Genomic DNA, 6,234 nt, shown 5'->3' on the forward strand with positions numbered 1-6,234 from the left:
ACAACTGTAATACTAGATACAGGTAAACTGGATAAACTTAGCACAGTATAGCACAAAAAAAGAATTATTTGTTGAGAAGATATTTAAAGATCAACTTTCTTTAAAACAACAAACTTTTTCTTAGTCCTTAGTGATGTCCTCATCCTTAATGATAAATTTCTTATTCCTTAATAGTATTTTTAAAAAAGTATGTTAGATAAAAATTATGTTCAGAATTCTATCTAGGAATCAGTGTTTCACAAAGTAAGATGTAGAAAATGAGCTTAAAATTAATGAAGCAGAACTTGCAGGGGAAAGTCATTTTCAAAGTAGAATACAAGGTAAGGATAAAATCAGGTTTAATGATTGAAAGGCTAAGTGCAGTAGTATATATAACGCTAATATCACATGCAAACTTGAAACACATTTTTAGAAAATATTTTGATTTTTGTTATTTTCACACATTAGGGTATTTAAATTTTAAGTAGATACATTTAAATTTAACATACAATGTGTTCTTAAAAAGATTTTAAATCCTTATAAAGCTTAATTGAGGCAATGTCTAGAGGCCTGGATTATCTGAGTTGAAAGCCTGGCGCCACTATGACTAAGGTGCTGGGTGTATGACCTTCCTTAGACAAGTTATTTAACCTCAAGTCTCTCAGTTGTAAAGTGGAAGTATAATATACCTCAGTTAGTTGTCATTAGGATCAAATGAATAGATATAAACCACTCAGAACAGTGCCTGGTACAAGATAAACATTGCATAAGTGTTTGCTGTTTTTATTATCAGATGAGCAAGTCAGGGAAAGTAATTTACTTATGGAAAATCCAGTAGATATAACGAAGGTAGAAATAATTCAGGGATCTGAGTAATATATGTGTCCCATTTATTAACCTTTATTAGCAGATTTTACATTTTATGTTTCTGGGAGCAAGTATTCAACCAGATTAAAAAAGTGTTATTGAGGTATAACTGACATACAAAATTTAACATATTGAAATTTATATTTTGAAAACTTCTGACATACCTATATACACAAATCAAATCCTTACTACGTTTAATAAAGTGTTATTAACATCTTTATATGGCTTTCATATTTTTATATTCCATTCATTAGCTTAGTCAATAGGAGTTAGTTGGTTGTTTATTTGATTCAGGGCCTGGAAAGGTGTATACTTATGGTGAGATCATTGGACTTGTGCTACAGATATATCAGTCACTACCCATGTATAGCTATTTTTTTTTTTTTCTTTTCACAGCCACACCTGTGGCATATGGAAGTTCCTGGGCTAGGGGTCAAACTGGAGCTGCAGCTGCTGGCCTACGCTATGGCCACAGCAATGCCAGTATCTGTGAACTTCATCACAGCTTGCAGCAATGCTGGGTCCTTTAGGCTAGGGGTCGAACTTGCATCCTCACGGAGACAACGTTGGGTCCTTAACCTGCTGAACCACAACTGGAACTCCCACCTATGGCTGTTTAAACTTAAATTAAAAATGTAGTTTCTGGAGTTCCCATCATGGTTCAGCAGTAATGAACCCCACTAGTATCCATGGGGATGTGGGTTTGATGCCTGGCCTCACTCAGTGGGTTAAGGATCTGGTGTTGCTATGAGTTGTAGTGTAGGTTGCAAATGTGTCTCAAATCCTGTGTTGCTATGGCTGTGGCATAGGCTGGCAGCAACAGCTCCAATTGGACCCCTAGCCTGAGAACTTCCATATGCCTCAGGCATGTCCCTATAAAAACAAAAAACAAACAAAAAAAGTAGTTCCCCAGTTCACTAGCTGCATTTTAAGTTCCCAATCATCCCACATATGGCTAGGGGATACCATAATGAACACTGCAGATACAGATATTTCCATTGTCACTCAAAATTCTATTCTACAGAACTAATTTAGAATACTACTGAAATATACTATCTACAGTTGGAGGTGAGGAGGGTCTAAACTGAAGCAATGGCAGTGAAATAAAGGGGAGGGGAATCTCTCTGACACTTAATGTGATGCAGAGGGATTAATTTAGGATGTCTTCTAGGTTTCTCCCTAGGGTAAATGGGTAGATGACTATTCACCAACAAGGTATCTAAAGAGAAGCAGGATTTGGGAAAAGGGGATGATATCAGATTTGTATCCAGTGAGTGAAAGGAAGCCCTGGACTGGCCAGTGGTCTGAGAACCTATAGGATACCAGAATGTGATCTGTAGGGAATCTGGGTAGAGACAAGAGTTCCAAGGAAGCAGCAGTAGCTATGGGTAGGAGAGTGAGGGCTTTCAGAGAAATTAGGCTGCATGAGAAGGTCAGAGGTTAGCATCAGGATCTGGGAAAGCAGTAACATTCAGGGCAGGGCTTTCAAACTGTGAATGGCTCATAAAGTCAACAGAATAGATCTTTACTAGCATTAAAAAAGTAGTATAGCAAATATTGACAAGCTTTGCATAATGAGTAAACATCTTTCCCTGAAATTTTTGTTATGAATATATTTACACATATATGTATACTGGGTCACAAGGTAAAAAGTATTTCTGGGTTGTAGTCTATTTAGTTTGAATATCACCAGTTTATAAAGAGCACCATGACTATCCAAATTCTTGGCATGTACCACTTAGTAAACACACTGCATGAAGGAATTAACCAACAGGCCAGAGAAGTAAGAGGAAACCTAGGACAAGGTCACTCAGAAGCTAAAGAAGGATGACAGAGAAGAAACAACCCAGTGTCAGATGTCAGTGATTTGGTGATTTCAGAGCTCATCCCTGCAATTTCTGTGGACTGGCAGAAACAGATACTGGGCTATGGAAATTAATGAGATGTGAGGAAGGGAGAAGTGAGGGTGGAGATTGAAAGACATTTATTTTGTTTTGTAAAAACAGAAGTTCAATATGTTCCTGGAAGAGATTATATAGGAAAAGCATGCTCTAGAATTGTGCTGCTCAATAATGGAATCACTAGCCACATGTGGCTATTTAAATTAGAATTAAGTTAAAAATTCAATTACTTAATAATACTAGCTCCATTTCAAGTGCTTAATGGCAACATATGGCTAGTGGCTACCATATTGCACAAAGCAAATTATCAACAGAACATCTCCATCATTGCAGATAGATCAATCAGACAGTGCTGCTCTAGAAAAAATGTTTTAACTTATCATGTCTAGGCTGGCTTCAATAAAACAAGCCAGTGTACAGTGCTCCCCAACCTCTTTATACATGAAACATTAGCCAAGCTCAGCAGAAAAACTGCTGAGGATTACATTCTGATCTCTACATGATGAGATCACATTTGGTCCTGGTGAGTGAGTTAACCCTGGGAAAGGCCAGTGGAGACATTAGACTGATCTAGGGACAGTCTGGGCATTACATGTGTTCAAGATGTTTTCCCACCAAATGCAACAGATATGTGACAACTTGAAGCTCATGATTGCCAAGGAACGAATGTGCAGGGAAAAGAAGTTTTGGGACAAGATATAAGGATGATAGGAGTCCCCTTGTGGCTCAGCAGGTTAAGGATCTGGTGTTGTCACTGCTGTGGTGTAGGTTCCTTCCCTGGCCTGGGAAATTCCACATGCTGTGCCCCCGCCCCAAAAAAAGATATAAAGATGATACATATTGTAGTAGTACTGAAGAGGAAAGTTTCAGAGAATTCAAACTAAGGTACACAGAAGATGGTAAGTAAAAGGAAATCATTACAGTGAAGCTTCCATTTTACAAAATGAAAGAGATAGACAAGTAAATAGTTTGATTTATATATGTAATTTAGCTTTTGTATGGTTGTATTGATTTATATTGTAATTTATATTTATGTTTAAATTATACTATAGTTTAATATTATAATTTAATGTTATTTATATCATAATTTAGTCTTGTATGCTTTTTTTTTTTTTCTTTTTAGGGCTGCACCTTAGGCAGATGGAAGTTCCCAGGCTAGAGGTCGAATTGGAGCTGCAGCCTTTGGCCTATGCCACAGCCACAACCATGCTGGGTCTAAGGCACATCTTCGACCTACGCTGCAGCTTGTGGCAATGTCAGATCCTTAACCCACTGAGTGAGGCCAGGAATCAAACCTGCATCCTCATGGATACTATGTCAGGTTCTTAACCCCCTAAGCCACAACAGGAACTCCACGTGTAAAACTGAGGCATTATCTACCAGATCTGTCCACTTAGAACTGTAAGGCAGGGTCTTGCTAATTTACTGGAAAAAAGTCACTTCCAGAATTCTAAAAATAAAATTCCCAATTTTGTGGGAAAAAACCTCTTTTAAATCACCTTTAAAAGTGATTTGGGGAGTTCCCATTGTGGTGCAGCGGAAATGAATCTGACCAGTATTCCTGAGGATGCTGGTCCCATCCCTGGCCTCACTTGGTGGGCTGGGGATCCAGCGTTGCCTTGAGCTGTGGTGTAGGTCACAGACATGGCTTGGAGCCTGCGTTGCTGTGGCTGTGGTGTATGCTGGCAGCTGTAGCTCTGACTTGAACCCTAGCCTGGGAATGTCCATATGCCAAAGTCTCCCCCCTCCAAAAAAAAACCCCAACTTGTGGTTGTCAAGGGAGTAGGATGGAATGGGATTTTGGGGTTAGTAGATGCAAACTACTGCATTTGGAGTGGATAAGCAATGAGATCCTGCTTTACATATAGCACACGGACAGTTGTGATGGAACATGATGGAGGAAAATGTGAGAAAAAGAATGTATAAATATATGTATGATTGGCCACTTTGCTGTACAGCAGAAATTGAAAGAACATTGTAAATCTACTATAATTAAAGAAAAAGTTACTTGGCTCTTCTTCTTATGAGGGGGGATCCAAAAGGAAGAAGGAAAATTAGGTCCATTTGCCTTCTTCACCTCAGGGCAAATCTTAAACTGGCTCAGAGTAAATTAAGTCTTTTGCAAAAATAAAACATCCATCCTGAATTCTTCCCTTAGGCCTCTCCTGGTGACACCTAGAAGTGACTTCAGGTCAGGTCCTTTCACTGATATACAAAGCCATGTAACAAATTCCTTGCAGGCTTTTATGAATGCACAAGAGCACTGAGTTCAGATTAACTAAATTTCTAATTAGTGCTCATAGAGTAAACAGTACCGTACTGCAACGAACTTCAGTGGGAGAGGGCCTGGCTTGGGGAGGGGTTGGTGAAGCACAACCACAATGAGGCTGTGGTGATGGCACCAGCAAGAGTCCTTGAGAAATGGAGTTTGGCACTTGCCATCTGCCTCTATGCAAAATGAACCAATGCAGCTGCTGACTCAAAACACCCCTTCAAAGTAGCTCCAAGTGGAGATCAGGAGTGAGGTAATCTGTGCTCTAAGAAAACTGGGAGAACAAGTCTTCAGATAGATATTTTCAGATTTTATGAGCTCATTTCTTACATCTCCTCATGTCTAGAAAAGCACTAAAATCCTTCATGGTGACGTTGTTCCTCCTGACTAGCAGCAAACTTCTGTATAATGTGTGCTTGGTTATATGTACCTCCCCCTTCACCAAATTCACATATATGCTAACCTTCTCCACTATCTCTCTCTTTTTTTTTTTTTTCCTATTCTAGGGCCACTTCCCACGGCATAAGGAGGTTCCCAGGCTAGGGGTCGAATCGGAGCTGTAGCCACCAGCCTACGCTAGAGCCACAGCAATGCGGGATCCGAGCTGCGTCTGCGACCTACACCACAGCTCACGGCAACGCCAGCTCCTTAACCCACTGAGCAAGGCCAGGGATCGAACCCGCAACCCCATGGTTCCTAGTCGGATTTACTAACCACTGCGCCAAGACAGGAACTCCCCCACTATCTCTTTGGAGCGGTTTTTCACAGGTATCTGAAATGCAGCCTCTCTGGCTATAGCCCGCATCTTGCCCCAAATAAAGACTTAACTGTAAACTCTCAGGTTGTGCTTTTTTTTTGGGGGGGGGGACACCTGCTGCATAAGTTCCCAGGCTAGGGGTCCGATCAGAGCTACAGCTGCCAGCCTACACCACAGCCACAGCAACCACGGATCCGAGCGGCGTCTGCGACCTACATCACAGCGCATGGCAAAGCAGGAGCCTTCTCACTGAGCGAGGTCAGGGTTCTTACCCGCATCCTCATGGATCCTAGTCTGGTTGGTTAACCACTGAGCCATGAAGGGAACTCCCAGGGCATATATTTTTTTTAAATGACAGCCTTAAGCAGAGAGATTTACCTATCAGAGCTGCCCTTTAGATGCTGTTACTAACGGTAGAGCTGACTTCACTTGACCAAGGAGAATCACGTCTGGAAACC

The sequence above is a fragment of the Sus scrofa genome, chromosome 2 (genome assembly GCF_000003025.6).
Source record: "Sus scrofa isolate TJ Tabasco breed Duroc chromosome 2, Sscrofa11.1, whole genome shotgun sequence".
In the NCBI taxonomy this organism is placed as follows: Eukaryota; Metazoa; Chordata; class Mammalia; order Artiodactyla; family Suidae; genus Sus; species Sus scrofa.